A 14,168-nucleotide genomic window follows, 5' to 3' on the forward strand; every position below is an offset into this window, starting at 1 on the left:
TCAAATTCACAGCTAGAATCCCCAAAATCAAAAAAATGTGCACAGTACAAATAATAACAAAATACACATACACACACATACACACACTCTCACACACACTTCTTACATAACTGTACTTGGGGAAACTCCATTTGTTGAGTGCCACTGAGGGCATATTTTGCTAAACTGCTGCTCCAGGTATTTTTGTTTGGAAAATCTGTCACAGTAGGGCACAGCTGTTTTTTGGATGAGCAGAAAAGAAAGATGTGCTTGTGGCAACTGGAAAGTTTTAAGGTCTTTCAAGTTGTATAAAATGGACCTGCAGAAACATTTAAGTGTTCTCAGGATGCAAAGTTGGAGCTGAAATGTGATATCAAACTAGTTGCAAAAAGTGTACAGCAGCCATCTCTTGAGGTCAAACTTGGTACCCAGATATGCAAGAAAGATTCAGGACATGTAGCTTGTTGGCCTTGTCCCATATCGTCGCATAATCTGATCATGTGTGAATTTCACAAAAGAGTCATATTGTTCTGCTGGTTTGGTATTGAGGATTTGCTCATACTCATCCCGAATTTTATCTTCATCGTCTTTTAATATGACGCTCACATATTATTCCAACTTGTCGGAGGGTAAAGGTGGGCTGGTCCTTCTTCATCCAAGAGGAACCTGGAGAACTAGGTGCTGTGAGCACTGAGTGAGGCTGACTTTGCGAAGTACAAGCGTCACTCTGATTCAGAACAACTTCTAAACGTCTCCACCGCTGATAACGACTATATTCTTGTTTTATGTTCTGAAAAATTTGCCCCGCGGTTGGAAGGCGCCGCTCGCTGCCGGGCGGGGCGGGCTGCTGCAGAGTCGGCGGTGGGGTCTGCGGCTGAAGCAGCGGCGGCAGCTCGGCGTCCGGGGGCCTGAGGCCCGGAGTACGGCCGGCAGAGGGGCGCAGCGCCGCTGCTTCGGAGAGCCGGGGCTCAGCAGCGCCGCCTCGAACTCCATGGGCCGCTTCCACGTCGCCCCGCACGACTACCGCCGAAGGGCCAGGCACCGGGAGTCGACGCGGCTGTAACTGCGGCCCAACCTCCCGCTCCTCAGCGGAGCTCGCAAGCCAAGCCGACTCCAGTGGCGGCTCCAGCACCGGCAGCCAAGTATAGAATTTCTTTTTCTACCAATATGGTGGGTGACTAGATATTCTGAAAAACACTCTCATCATAAAACATTTAGGTGCAGAAAAATGAACGCAAATAGGCTATAAAATTGATAGCTGAGATTAAAAAGTTGAGAAACATAACCAAATTAGTAAGGACACATAGAATCTGTGGCTGCTTTGGGACATTTACTTTTGCTAAGAACTAGACTTGATTTTTATAGACTCTTTGGTGAAATTAATACAATGTCTGGGACTCTTACAAAGTGACGAGTTGGAATCGAGACCCACATATAAAGCAAGAACTCTCAAATGGCTGTAATGCCAATGAAAGGGTGATAGAAAATCTAACCTGCCAGCAAAGGAAAATGACAAGATAACTTGTCTATTTTAGGCAGATTCAGAATGGAAAAATAAAATACTCTGAGAATTTGTAACCATAGGACTTCCTCACATGAATTGTAAATTAAATTTACTCTAATTTCAAGGTCCAGAGAATCCTAAGCTGAAAAACTGAAGTGGCCCTGAGTTTATAAAACTGGAAGACATGCGACAGAAACAAATGCAAATAATCTCCCTTTAAAAAGTCTAATATGAGCACATAATAAAGTTAACCAAATGTACAAGAAATAAAGCCCCTATGAGTAAGAGTGAACAAAATTAACAAAACAGCATATGTATATTTCTAAGAACTCTTGATATTGGAATTACTTAATACAAAATATAAAATAATTGTTTTAAAATTGCTTCAAGAAATAAAATATAGATGTAAAAACCATAAACATAAAAAGGAATAAGAAACCATCAAAAATTATCAGCCCAATCATAAAAGAATAACAAGAACAACAAGAATAACAAGAAAAAGCAACAAAAGATTTGGAAATGAAAGAGATTATCATCAAATTTTAGAATGCATTAATGGGCTAAATAGAAGATTGCATTAAAAAGAGAATTTGTGGAGTTCTCTTACCATTTGGCAGAGTAAACCTCTAACATTCTAATTGTTCCAAAATGAAATGAAGCAACTCTGGACTAATACAAAAAACCAACCACTCTGAGGGCTCCAGAGTGAACAAAAAAAGGCAGATTTTGGAGGGAAGTTGAGACTTCAAGAAAAATGCTGACATAGGTTAGTCCATTTTTGTGGATTTGGCCTGAGGGTGGGCCATGTTCACAGCACAGAGAAAGACAGCTGAACTTGTAATAAAAAGCGCATTGCCTGTGCTGGAGAATGAGAAGAGTGTCCTGGAAAGGAGAGAGTATAGAAGGAGAACTCTGTGTTCTGTGTACAATCACTACCTAAGTGTCTACCTGGTCTAAAAATAGCACATGCAGGCATCCTGGCTAGAAGGTAAAAAAAAAAAATTATACTTAAAATTGAGTTGCTACCTGTTTCAAGTGAGATAGAGATTGCAATAGGAGCCTAATCAAGGTAATTGCTTGCTAAAAAATAGATCAAAGCTTGTCAGAAGAATATAACTATATCAAGATTCTCCACCACACAATTTTCACAATGTCCAGGATAAATTCCAAATTAATTAACATAAGAAGAACCAGGAAAATGGTATTATTCTCAAAGGAGAAGAAAATCAACTGCGATATCCCAAATGGTGGGATTATCATAAAAGAATATAAATTAACTGTGCTTAATATGGCATGTGCTTGTGATAAAGGATAGGAACTCTCAGCTGAAAAGTAGAAATTATAAAGAAGAAACAAATGGACATTTTAGAATTTAAAAATATAATAATATTTAAAATTTTCAGAATTCCCTGGATGAACTTAACGGAAGAATAGAGGTAACAAAGAAAAGTGTCAGTGAACCTGAAGATAGATGAATAGAAATTATCTAATTTGAAAAGGAGTGAGAACAATACTTTTTTTAAAGAGTTTCTAACTTTTTCCCAGGATGTAGAAAGCTGGAAAGAGCATCATCACTCCAGATAATCTACAAAGTCATTACTTTAGAACCCATCAGAAAACTGAGGTCTTAGGCAGACAACTACCCTGATGTATAAGAAAATACAGGTTCTTAGAAAATGTTATTTGAGTCTTGACTTACCTACAGTAGCACATGAAAGGAAGATGGGGCCACCATTTTGGAGAATGAGAAGAATGAATGTAAAAATTAATCCTAAAGCAAGCTGAAGGAAAGAAATAACAAAATAAAAATCAATGAAATTGAAGACAGAAAAAAAAAGATATTTAAAAAAAAACAAAAGCTCGTTCTTTGAAAATATTAAAAATCAATAAAATTCTAGAAAGAGTAACCATGAAAAAAAGAGAAGGCACAAATGATTAAATGAGAAATGAAAAAAGGATATTATTATAGATCCTACAGACGTTAAAAATATAAGAAAATATTACAGTCAACTTTATGCTCATAAATTTAACAATTTAGATGAAATGGACAAATTCCTTAAAAGACACCAACTAACCAACCTTACTCAAGATTAAATAATGTGAATTATTCTATGTCTATTAAAGAAACCAAATTAATAAATAAAGTTTTTCAAGAAATAAATCTCCAGGACCAAATGGCTTCACTGGAAAATTCTAATTAACATTCAAAAACGAAATATTACTGTTTCTACATTAACTTTTCCAAGAAAAGGAAGAGAGAAAACATTTTGCAATTCATTTTTATCAGGCCAAAACCCAAACCAAACAAAGACATTACAAAGAAAGATTAATAGAACAATGTCCCTCACAAACTTAGATGTAAAAAATCCTTTGCACAATATTAGCAAATCAAACCCCACAATATATAAAAGGATAATATATCATGACAAAGAGGGATATATCCTGGTAATTCAAGCCTGATATACATTTGAAAAACAAATGATTTAATTCACAATATCAATATATTAGAGAGCAAAAAGCATATCACATTTGAAAACCAAAAATTTGTATAATTTTTTTCCAGAAATATTTCCTGGGATTTATTACTGAATCCATCTACTGATTAAGCCTTGAAATGTCTCTGTGGGAAGGTTTTATTTTTGGGTTTCACTTCCTTAAAATTATTAAACTATTCTGATTTTATATTTATTTTTGTTTTAATTTTTATTGTTTCTTTCTTGGAATTTGTCAACTTTATCAACATTTTAAATTTATTGGCAAAATATGTTTATACAACCTGTATTAGTTTGCTAGGGATGCTATAACAAAGTACTGCAAACATGGTGTCTTAGAAATTTATTGTCTCAGTTCTGGATGCTAGGAGTCTGAAATCAAGGCATTATTACGATTGGCTTCTCCTGAAGGCCGTAAGAAAAAAATCTGTTTCATGCCTCTCTAGTAGCTTCTGGTACCTCAGTTTTTCTTTGTAAGTGGCATTCTCTCTGTTTCTTCACATTATTTTCCCTCTGTGAATGTCTGTCTCTATGTCTAAACTTCCCCTTTATATTAGGACACCAGTCATACTCTATTAGGTCTCTCCCTAATAACCTCATCCTAACTTGACTGTACCTGCAAAGAGGACTTCAACATATGAAGTTTGGGGGACACAGTTCAATCCATAACAGTATTACTTTTTAATATCTGTAGAATTAATATCTGTAATTATCCTTAATAATTAGTTTTTTGTTTTTTTTTGTTTTTTTTTTTTTGCGGTACACGGACCTCTCACTGTTGTGGCCTCTCCCGCTGCGGAGCACAGGCTCCAGATGCGCAGGCTCACGGGCCCAGCCGCTCCGCGGCATGTGGGATCTTCCCAGACCGGAGCACGAACCCGTATCTCCTGCATCGGCAGGCGGACTCTCAACCACTGTGCCACCAGGGAAGCCCAATAATTAGTTTTTAATATTTGTAGAATGTACAGTTATACCTTTTTTATTCCTAAAGTGTTTTTTTATGTTTTACATTTTACATTTATATTATTTATATTGTCAGAGGCTTTTCAGTTTTATTAATCTTTTCAGAGAATCATATTTTGACTTTGTTTATACCCCCTCTTGGATATCTGTTTTCTAAGTTACTCATCTCTGCTTGTGTCTTATGTATAATTTGCTTTTCTTTCTCTAACTTCTTGGTTAGATTCTTGAGATTTTTACATTTTATTCTTCATCACTAGTTGTCTTTGAAGGTTATAAATTTGCCTCTGACCACAGCCTGAGCTTTATCCCTCAAAAATTTCACAAAAATTTTACTTGAAAAATTGTGGTGACTTCCCTGGCAGTCCACTGGTTAAGACTTTGCCTTCCATTGCAGGGGGTGCAGGTTTGATCCCTGGTTGGGAAGCTCCCTGGTTGGGAAGCTAAGATCCCACATGCTTCAAGGTCAAAAAACCAAAACATAAAACAGAAGTGATATTGTAACAACTTCAATAAAGACTTTAAAAATGGTCCACATTAAAAAGAAAATCTTTAAAAAAAAATTGTGAAGATGGAGACAAACTAAAAGAATAATATAAGAAGTAGAGGTATCCTTTTACAAATTTTTAACTTTTTGTCTTATTTGTCCTCTCTTTCTCATCAGTAGGTAGTTCTATTATTTTCTGAACTATTTGAAAATAATTTTAAATTTTATGACAGTACTCTGAAAAAAAATAAAGCTATGTTCCTCTAATAATAAGAATATTTTCCTATTTAACTGAAACATCATCATATCCATGAAATAATTTTAAAAATTTATTTATGTAATAGTATTATTGAATATAATATTATTTTTAATTCCCTAAGGGTCCAAACATATTTATTATGGTTGTTTTAATTTTTTTACTCTAATACCCTATCTTTTTTCACATACCTCCATACATTGGAAAATGGTAAAATGTGATTTAAATTATTTCCTAATTCTTTCTTGTCATATTTTCTTTGACCCAGTTGATTATTTAGAAGTGCATTTCTTAATATCCAAACTTATGAGGAATTAAAAGTTATCTAACTTTGCACTTGGCCAGAGAACATATTCAAGATGATTTCAGTACTTTAGTTTTTATTGATACTTGGTTTTGGTGAGGCATGTGCTTAGATCTGATCAATATTTAATGTTCACTTGAGAATTTTGTTTGGCAAGAATTTATGTTCTGCAAAAAATTTTGTTCTGTAGTTGTTACCAGTAGTGGTCTATATTATGTTGGTTAGATGAAGTTTGTTAATAGTACTTTTCAAATCTTTTATATGTTTACTACTATTTGTCTGGTTATCCTTTCAATTATTGAGAAACATGGGTTAAAAATATCTTGTGGAATTATTTATGCCATTTTTTTAAGTTCTATTTTGTTATTTTATATGTTTTGAGGCTTTGCTATTAGTTGCATACAAATTTATGGATATTACATATATTTGGTGAATTAAATTTTTATATTAATAAAATTTATTTTTAGGACTTTATATTAGTACATTGTTTACTGATACTAATATAGCTATTTCTGCTTTCATTTGGTTAGTTTATACATGGTATATGTTTTTCTGTCTTTTTATTCTCAAATTTTAAATCCATGCATTTTATATATCTTGTGGAAACTATTTTTCATTAATTGTTAATAAACTTTTATTAACATGTTTGCATTTTAATTAGAATATATAGAATTTTATATTTAGCAGAATAATTGGTATTTAATATCTAAATTTGCCATTGTACAATTTTATGAATTTTTCCCACCTATGCTGTGTTCCATTTTCTCACCTTTCTTAACTTATTTCGAATTGATTATTTTTATTATTCTAGTTTTCTTCCAGCAGCCAAGTAATTGTATGTGCTTTTACTATATGTACAAATTACAGTATGCATTCTTGAATTTTCATATGTGAGTTAGTACTTTTATCTCTTCCTGGGCAGCTCAAGAATTTTAAACATGTTTAATATATTTAGTCCCATTGAACTTGCAACTTACTTCTTATAGATGATTAAAAAGTTCTCAATCTTATTAATATTTTTGGAAATGCAGATTAATACTATAGTATGATAACTATACACACTTACAAGTTTGACCAACATTTAAAAAGTCCTATAGAGGATATAGAGCTATTAGAATTTTCATATGTTGCTGAATTGGTGTGCAAATTTGTATAATCACTTTGTAGAAGAGTCTGCTAAACAGTGAACACAAATGTTCATAGATGTAACATTTGGAATACTTTAATACTGGTGACAACCCAAATGACTGTCAACATTACATTGAATAAATAACTAGTGATATATTTGTATAATGACATCTTTTAAAGATGTGAAAAGTAATAATCTAGTGCTATGTGTAAAACAAGATAGATGAATCATTCAAACATAATGTTGAGCTAAAGAAGCAAACCATAAAACATTTATATAAAGTTCAAAAATAGGTGAAATATTTATGACATCCCTAAAAGGAAGTTTTTTTTTCTCTAAGTGGGATGGAATATAAACAGTTTTGTTGAGCATCTTAAACCATGGCGAGAAAGTCAACATACCTTCTAGTGGTTCCTATTTTCAGAGAATTTGGGAAATATAGTTTGCAAATTCTCAACCCTGGAGTCACAGAGCAGAGTACATAAAGTTGCCTTTCAGTCAATAATCAGTCCACCAGAAACTTTTTTGTTTATTTTTTTCAGATGATTCTATTTCCCAGTCACATAGATACAGAGGCTATCTTTAAAACTTCTCCATCTCTGATCGTTTATAGTAAATGAACTTTTCTTACTCACTAAACAGATTTTAATTTAAAAATATTTAGAGGTACCAGTTATGGCAAAAACAAAAAACAAAAACAAACCACACTATGCTATGTACTGGGCAAGAAGGATTGTAAAGATAAATAAGATATTGGTTGAAAATGACATTTTAAATTTTAATTCATTCCATAGCTTAATCCAAATAGCACGACTCACCCCCTATAAAAAGCAGCAATGTGGTAACAAACATATATCTTAAACTTCTATGTTTTACTTATTCTTTTAAATAAAAAAATATTGTGCTTCATAAAATGCTTTTTGAATCCATCATTCTGAGTCTAAAATATGAACACTTTTAATTAAACATACTTTGATACCAGGCAGTGTATTTTAAAATGTTTTCTTAATAGTAATATAATTTCCACACAAAATTATAAATACTTAGGGATTGTGACACTGACTTTTTTTCATTTGCATTGCTCAAGCATTATGCATTATTCTTTATAGACCCTTCTGTTCTTATCAGTGAGGTTGCTTCCTTTCAGGAATATGTAATAGGAAATATCATTGTGACTTTAGTTTGCATGAGATCCCAAAAAGTTCTACACACAAGCACATTCAGTTAGTGAAGAGACTTTTTTATAAATCAGAACTTAGAGTCAATTAGACATACTAATTTACTTGAGTTTAGTGTTACTAAATTAAACTTATCGTTCTTGGCAGTAGGGAATACACAGGGATAGGATATGAGATAAATACATAAAAATGGTATATAAATTTCATTAGAAATGTGTTAATCAGTTGTTGTATTGGTCCATTAAAGAGTGAGATTCTACTCATGTGTGAGAAGAAGAAAGATTGTTTAGATCCACTGGTGTGATCAGCGATGGCTGCGAACTTGGAGCATGCCAGCTGCGCTTCACTTAGACATTGTCATAAAATATAAGCGTAGGAAAAATGCTCAAAGAGTTTTAATTTTATTGAAATCACATAGCAGACAAAAGAAAAGGAAACAAACAAAAAACCATAGGCTGATTTGCTACTATAGATTTTTTTTCCCATTCACCAGTATGGAAATTTCTTTTATTCATTAATATTTATCTTTGAGGCATATGTATAAGATATTACTTCAGCTTTTAAAATTTTAGTTAGCATGTTATGAATAAAGTATTTGCCCTATCTGCAATTTTTTCCTGTACTGTATCTCTAATAGGATAACTAATTTGAATTTTTTTCTTAACTCAAGGGCCCCTTTTATAGTATGATTTAAAATCCCTTACAAGTCACTTCATAATTTCCAGCTCTTTCATGTTGTAAGTGTACTTTATCCTGCTCTTCTTTCTGCTTGCTTCTTAGACTTACGCAGAACATGAGTTAACCCATATTTTAATAATCTCCTCTCTTAAGGATTTCATGTAAAAGAGCAACTTTAACTTAGTAATCTAAAATGATACCACTAAACGGAAAACTTTAAAGACTTTATAGTGATTAATATCTAGTTATAAGCAAAAACAATGACAAACTATACTGGAATATCTGACTTTTTAAGTCTAAAAATTTCAACAATAAAAATATTAATTATGATAGAAATATATATTGCTTTTTGAATGTGAAACATTTCAGAATCTGAAGTATTTTTACATTCTTTTTTTCATTTGAAGTTTATAAGTTAACAATGCTTACAGTTTTGTTGCTTCCAACTTTATATTTGTTCCTTTCCATATTTTAAAAAAGTGAGCTAAGCTCAGGTTTGTTAAATGGTCTTTCTGATGAAACTGAGGAAAACAGAATTTCCAGTGATTAGATTGCAATATTATGCCAGAGGACAGTTGTTCTACCCTTCTTTATGAAGTAAATTAAGATCTCTGCTGGAATGACCTCAGATGTCTGTCCTTCTTGCAAAAAGGTGATGCTGAAATTCATTTGAGGCCTTTTATACTTTATATCTATGACAATTATTAATAAACCTCAGTGTGTACTGGTTCTGAAAGAGAGAAAATATGAGAAGTGGGTGAGAACCTAGGAATGTAGAGAAAACTATGCAACATCTGTGAGTGAAGACAGAGAAACGTGCTGTGTAGGAGTAGCTCCAAAGTAAATTAAGATGCTGATGGAGAAGGAAGGAAATAATGAGCTAACTTCATTTATGAACTTTATTATTTTTAGCAACTGTATAACTTTTTTAGATGCTCAATCTTTAATATTCTTCTCTAATTACTAGAATATAAACCTACAGAAAAACCTCAAATATTTGGTATAGATAGATAAGACAGAGCAGAGCTTGTTAAAAGAGAGTGGTGTGGGGTTACAGTGACTTGTCTGAAGATAGTGCTGAAATCTGACGTGGAGAACATTACAGGTGGATAGAAAGATGGAGGAAGAGGCATAGGTTTTTAGTTTTAGATAATTTTCAAGTGGATGAATTTTGAGTTCAGCTGAGAGATTAAAAGAAAAGATTCTAGTTTATCTGTCACAATCAAATGTGCTTCAACAAATTCTAATTGAAAAAAACTCATTTCACCTTCTAGATTATCAGGAATAATTTCAACCAGGAATGATAGTATATAATATCCATTTGTCATGACTTCAGAGTTCTGTGCTAAAGGGACAACTTGCTTACTGTGGTGATCCCTATTTGATACTCACCCAACATACCATAACCTTTTACTTATAACTTGTCTAAATACTTGGAGGTTTATAGCTTCTTTTAAATTCCCTCCTTTTGGGCCAGTGTTTGGTGAGACTAATCTTTTTTTTTCCCCTAATGGGTTTTTCATAACAATTTATCTACATATTCCACATCACTTCATTTTCATGTGCTTGTCTGGAATCTACATAGCATTGGTTACAAATGAACTATCAAAATAATTAGGATTAGACCAATTCTTAACTTTCTGCAGTGTGCCCCCTCAATTGCCTATAGACCTTGTCAAATGTTCAAAGGCATTATCATCTATCAGTTGATAAGATAATGTTGAATCTACAGAGATTTATATCAAGTAGAATATGTGTAGTTGTATTATTTTTAATTAATTAATTGATTAATTTTGGCTGCGTTGGGTTTTCATTGCTGCACGTGTGCTTTCTTTAGTTGCGGTGAGTGGGGGCTACTCTTCCTTGTGGTGTGTGGGCTTCTCATTGCGGTGGCTTCTCTTTGTTGCAGAGCATGGGCTCTAGGTGTGTGGGCTTCAGTAGTTGTGGCATGTGGGCTCAGTAGTTGTGTCTTGTGGGCTCTAGAGCACAGACTCAGTAGTTGTGGTGCACAGTCTTAGTTGCTCCACGGCATGTGGGATCTTCCCGGACCAGGGTTCGAACCTGTGTCCCCTACACTGGCAGGGGGATTCTTAACCACTGCGCCACCAGGGGAGTCCCTGGTAGCTGTATTCTTATTTTCACTTTTTCCTTTCCCCAAGCATTATAACACTATGCATATTTACATGCAAATTCTGAATCATTAGCAAACACTTTTGTGAACTGTATACACTAATGTTAAACCTTTTCTTAGAAGAACTATGCATTTATATAATGAAACTAATCCTGATAATAGAAATTTAAAAATGAATTCTTAAGTAATATTTAAATAGATGAGTCTCATCACAGCAGGTAGAAATTTCTCTATTAATTTAGACTAGTACTTTTTTATGCTTCTCAAAAAAAGTTTATCTTCTCTCTTCATTTTTTTTTTATCAGTGAGTTGCCTATTAAATTCTTGAATTCTTGCCATAGAAATTTCATGGACGTCTGTGGAAACTATGAAGAGAGATGAATTATTTTATAATAAAAATGATGAGTTCAATGATACATTTGTTTAAGCTAACAAACAGAATGGCTTCTTGGTATGCTGTAATATGGTGTGATGACACTTCATGTTGTATATATGTGTGTGGATGTGTGTGTTGAGAGTGGTGGGGAAAGGGTGAGAGCAACCACTTCCACAAACCATTCCTATCCAGAAATTTTCAGAAGCTTCAGTGTTTAATCAATTTACTTGAAAAACATCTGTAATATTTCTGTTTCCCAGACTTGTGGGGGTGGAGTCATTAGCGCCGTCTTCTACTATGATTTCAAAATGATACAATATAGTAACCATTTCAGTCATACTGTTTTCTCTGTAAATGCCATCCACGTTCTTTGTCTTCCTTTTCTGAGTCTCTCTCTATTTCTGTTTTGTATTAATTTTCATTTAAAATTTTAATATAGCTCTTTTTAAAATAAGTGTTGACTAATATTTGCTTACGGTGAACGCTAGTTCAAGTGAAGTCTTTCACGCATTGTATACATGTATTAATGTATATAAACAACATAATTATGGTAATTAGTAAGCTGCATTTTATCTTAGAATGTTTCTCAGTCAAAAATCCTGTCATTTAGGGCTTCCCTGGTGGCGCAGTAGTTGAGAGTCCGCTTGCCATTGCAGGGGACACGGGTTCGTGCCCCGGTCCGGGAGGATCCCACATGCCGCGGAGCGGCTGGGCCCGTGAGCCATGGCTGCTGAGCCTGCGCATCCGGAGCCTGTGCTCCACAGCGGGAGAGGCCACAACAGTGAGAGGCCCGCGTACCAAAAAAAAAAAAAAAAAAAAAAAACCTGTCATTTAAAAAGGTTATGTTCATTTATTTATTTATCTTCTAATGCCATTGTATTTAAATTTCCTATTCTAATATGCTTGCTTTAGACTGGACTCCTAAGGAGGCAGAAGAACAAGGGGTATGGAATTAAGGAACAATATGAAGTCAGGGAATTGAAAAAGTAAAAATTCCAGAGAGAGGCTGAGCAAACAAGAAAAGAAGTCAAACAAGGAAAGAAGTATTCCCTGGGGGGAATGTGGAAGATAGGCCAATCATCGATTATAATTATGTCACTCTGAGAATGTGTAAAGCACATGTGCCATCTGTCACTCTGCTCAAGCCGTCACATCAGTGATCTGATAGGTACTGCTGTTTCCTCAGAGGGGTTTCTTTTAATAACTCATGATGAAAGAATATGGCGGGATATTCCGAGGAAAAGAATGGATATTTGGGGGGAAATTGTATCAGTGGAGACTATGGTCTCCAGCATCCCAGATCCCCGCGGTATGATTCACCTCTCTGTAAGGAGCAAGTAGAATTTGTTTGTGTCCCATGCTAGTCTGGTTACATCCACCTGATAATTTGAGTTCAGGAAAATAATACCATTGAAGGGATATATATATGTATAAAATGTATGATTTTGAAATACATTTATAAGGACATTATAACCAAAAATGACTTTGCTAAACCTGATTTTTAAATGTGACTAAGTTTTATTTGTGTTAGGAATTGTAACTGATAATAATCAATAGGTAACACACATTGTCTGAGTAATGAAACATTTTAATGAGTGAACTAGGTCCCCATGTTTTGGTTAATATGCTCTTGAGAAGGTCCTTATTGTTGACAGTACAATTAAATTTTTTTTAAAAAAGTATTTAACTTAAAATGTTCATGGTAGGCATGAAAGAATGCTCTTTCATTTTTCACATCCTCGTCTTTGTATATTTTGCTTCTAGTCATCTGAAATTACTTTTTAATAGGATGCTTATATTGCTTATCTCTTACTTTCTCAGTGAAATTTTTCCCAATAGTTTTTAAAAACTATTGAGTTTTTAAAAACTCATTCAGAGAGGGTCCTTCTGTGAAAATCAAGGGAAAAGAGATACTTTAACTAGAATGACTGACCCAGAAACTGCACCTTAACTTTCTGCTAAAGACTGTTTAACCACTAAGTCCACAATGAGCAGAAGTTTTGTGAATACCTCTGTTCTGAACATTTGTGAATGTTCAGAAGGTTTTGGCCCTTTCTTTTTTTTAAACTGCTTGGTGAGTCTGATATCCTTATGGTAAGTTTATAGGGACCATGACAGTCTCCTTGTTGCATATCCCATTTTCCCCCCCATACTTTCTCATTCAACCTCTAACTTACAGCATCCAAAGTAACCTTGACCATGCCTGTATGCCATTTAGTGCTCTATGTTTGCTGTTGCTTATCTGGTGTGTGTGTGCATGTTTGTGTATTTATGTATGTGACATACATAAATTCTAAAACTCTGAATTATTTTTGTAGTAGTTAACATTTTAAGATGCTGAGGTTTCTTCTTTCCACACTCCCTATAACTTATTGTTTTTCATCTACTCTTCTTTTGGCAATGATAGCATTCCATAAGCTCCATTATGAGTTTGAAGTTGATACAGTTTAAGAAAAATAATTCAGTTGAAAAATTCATAATAAGGAGCCGAGTAGTGCAAGTTGAATACAAGCCGTGATTTCCAAGATCCAAATAACTCTGAAAACTAATTTTTTTTTGTCTGCAAAACCTGACCTAATTTGGCTTCAAATTTTGACTTCAAAGAATGACATTGGTTTATTTATAGTCTTTACTTATCTTTCTCAGTCTGAATATCCATACAGTTTTCTATAGCATTTTTAGTGTGTTGGATCT

General features: G+C 33.9%; 1 pseudogene across 1 annotated transcript; it reads right to left on the reverse strand.

Moving 5' to 3' along the window:
• Positions 1–426: 426 nt before the first annotated feature.
• LOC309827146 (akirin-1-like) lies at positions 427–13,675 on the reverse strand (annotated as a pseudogene). The gene is made up of 2 exons: positions 13,652–13,675; positions 427–999 (listed from the first exon to the last, which is right to left on the reverse strand). The product of its transcript is annotated as an akirin-1-like (transcript).
• Positions 13,676–14,168: the final 493 nt, after the last annotated feature.

The sequence above is a fragment of the Grampus griseus genome, assembly GCF_964374135.1.
Source record: "Grampus griseus genome assembly, chromosome: 9".
Taxonomy (NCBI): Eukaryota; Metazoa; Chordata; class Mammalia; order Artiodactyla; family Delphinidae; genus Grampus; species Grampus griseus.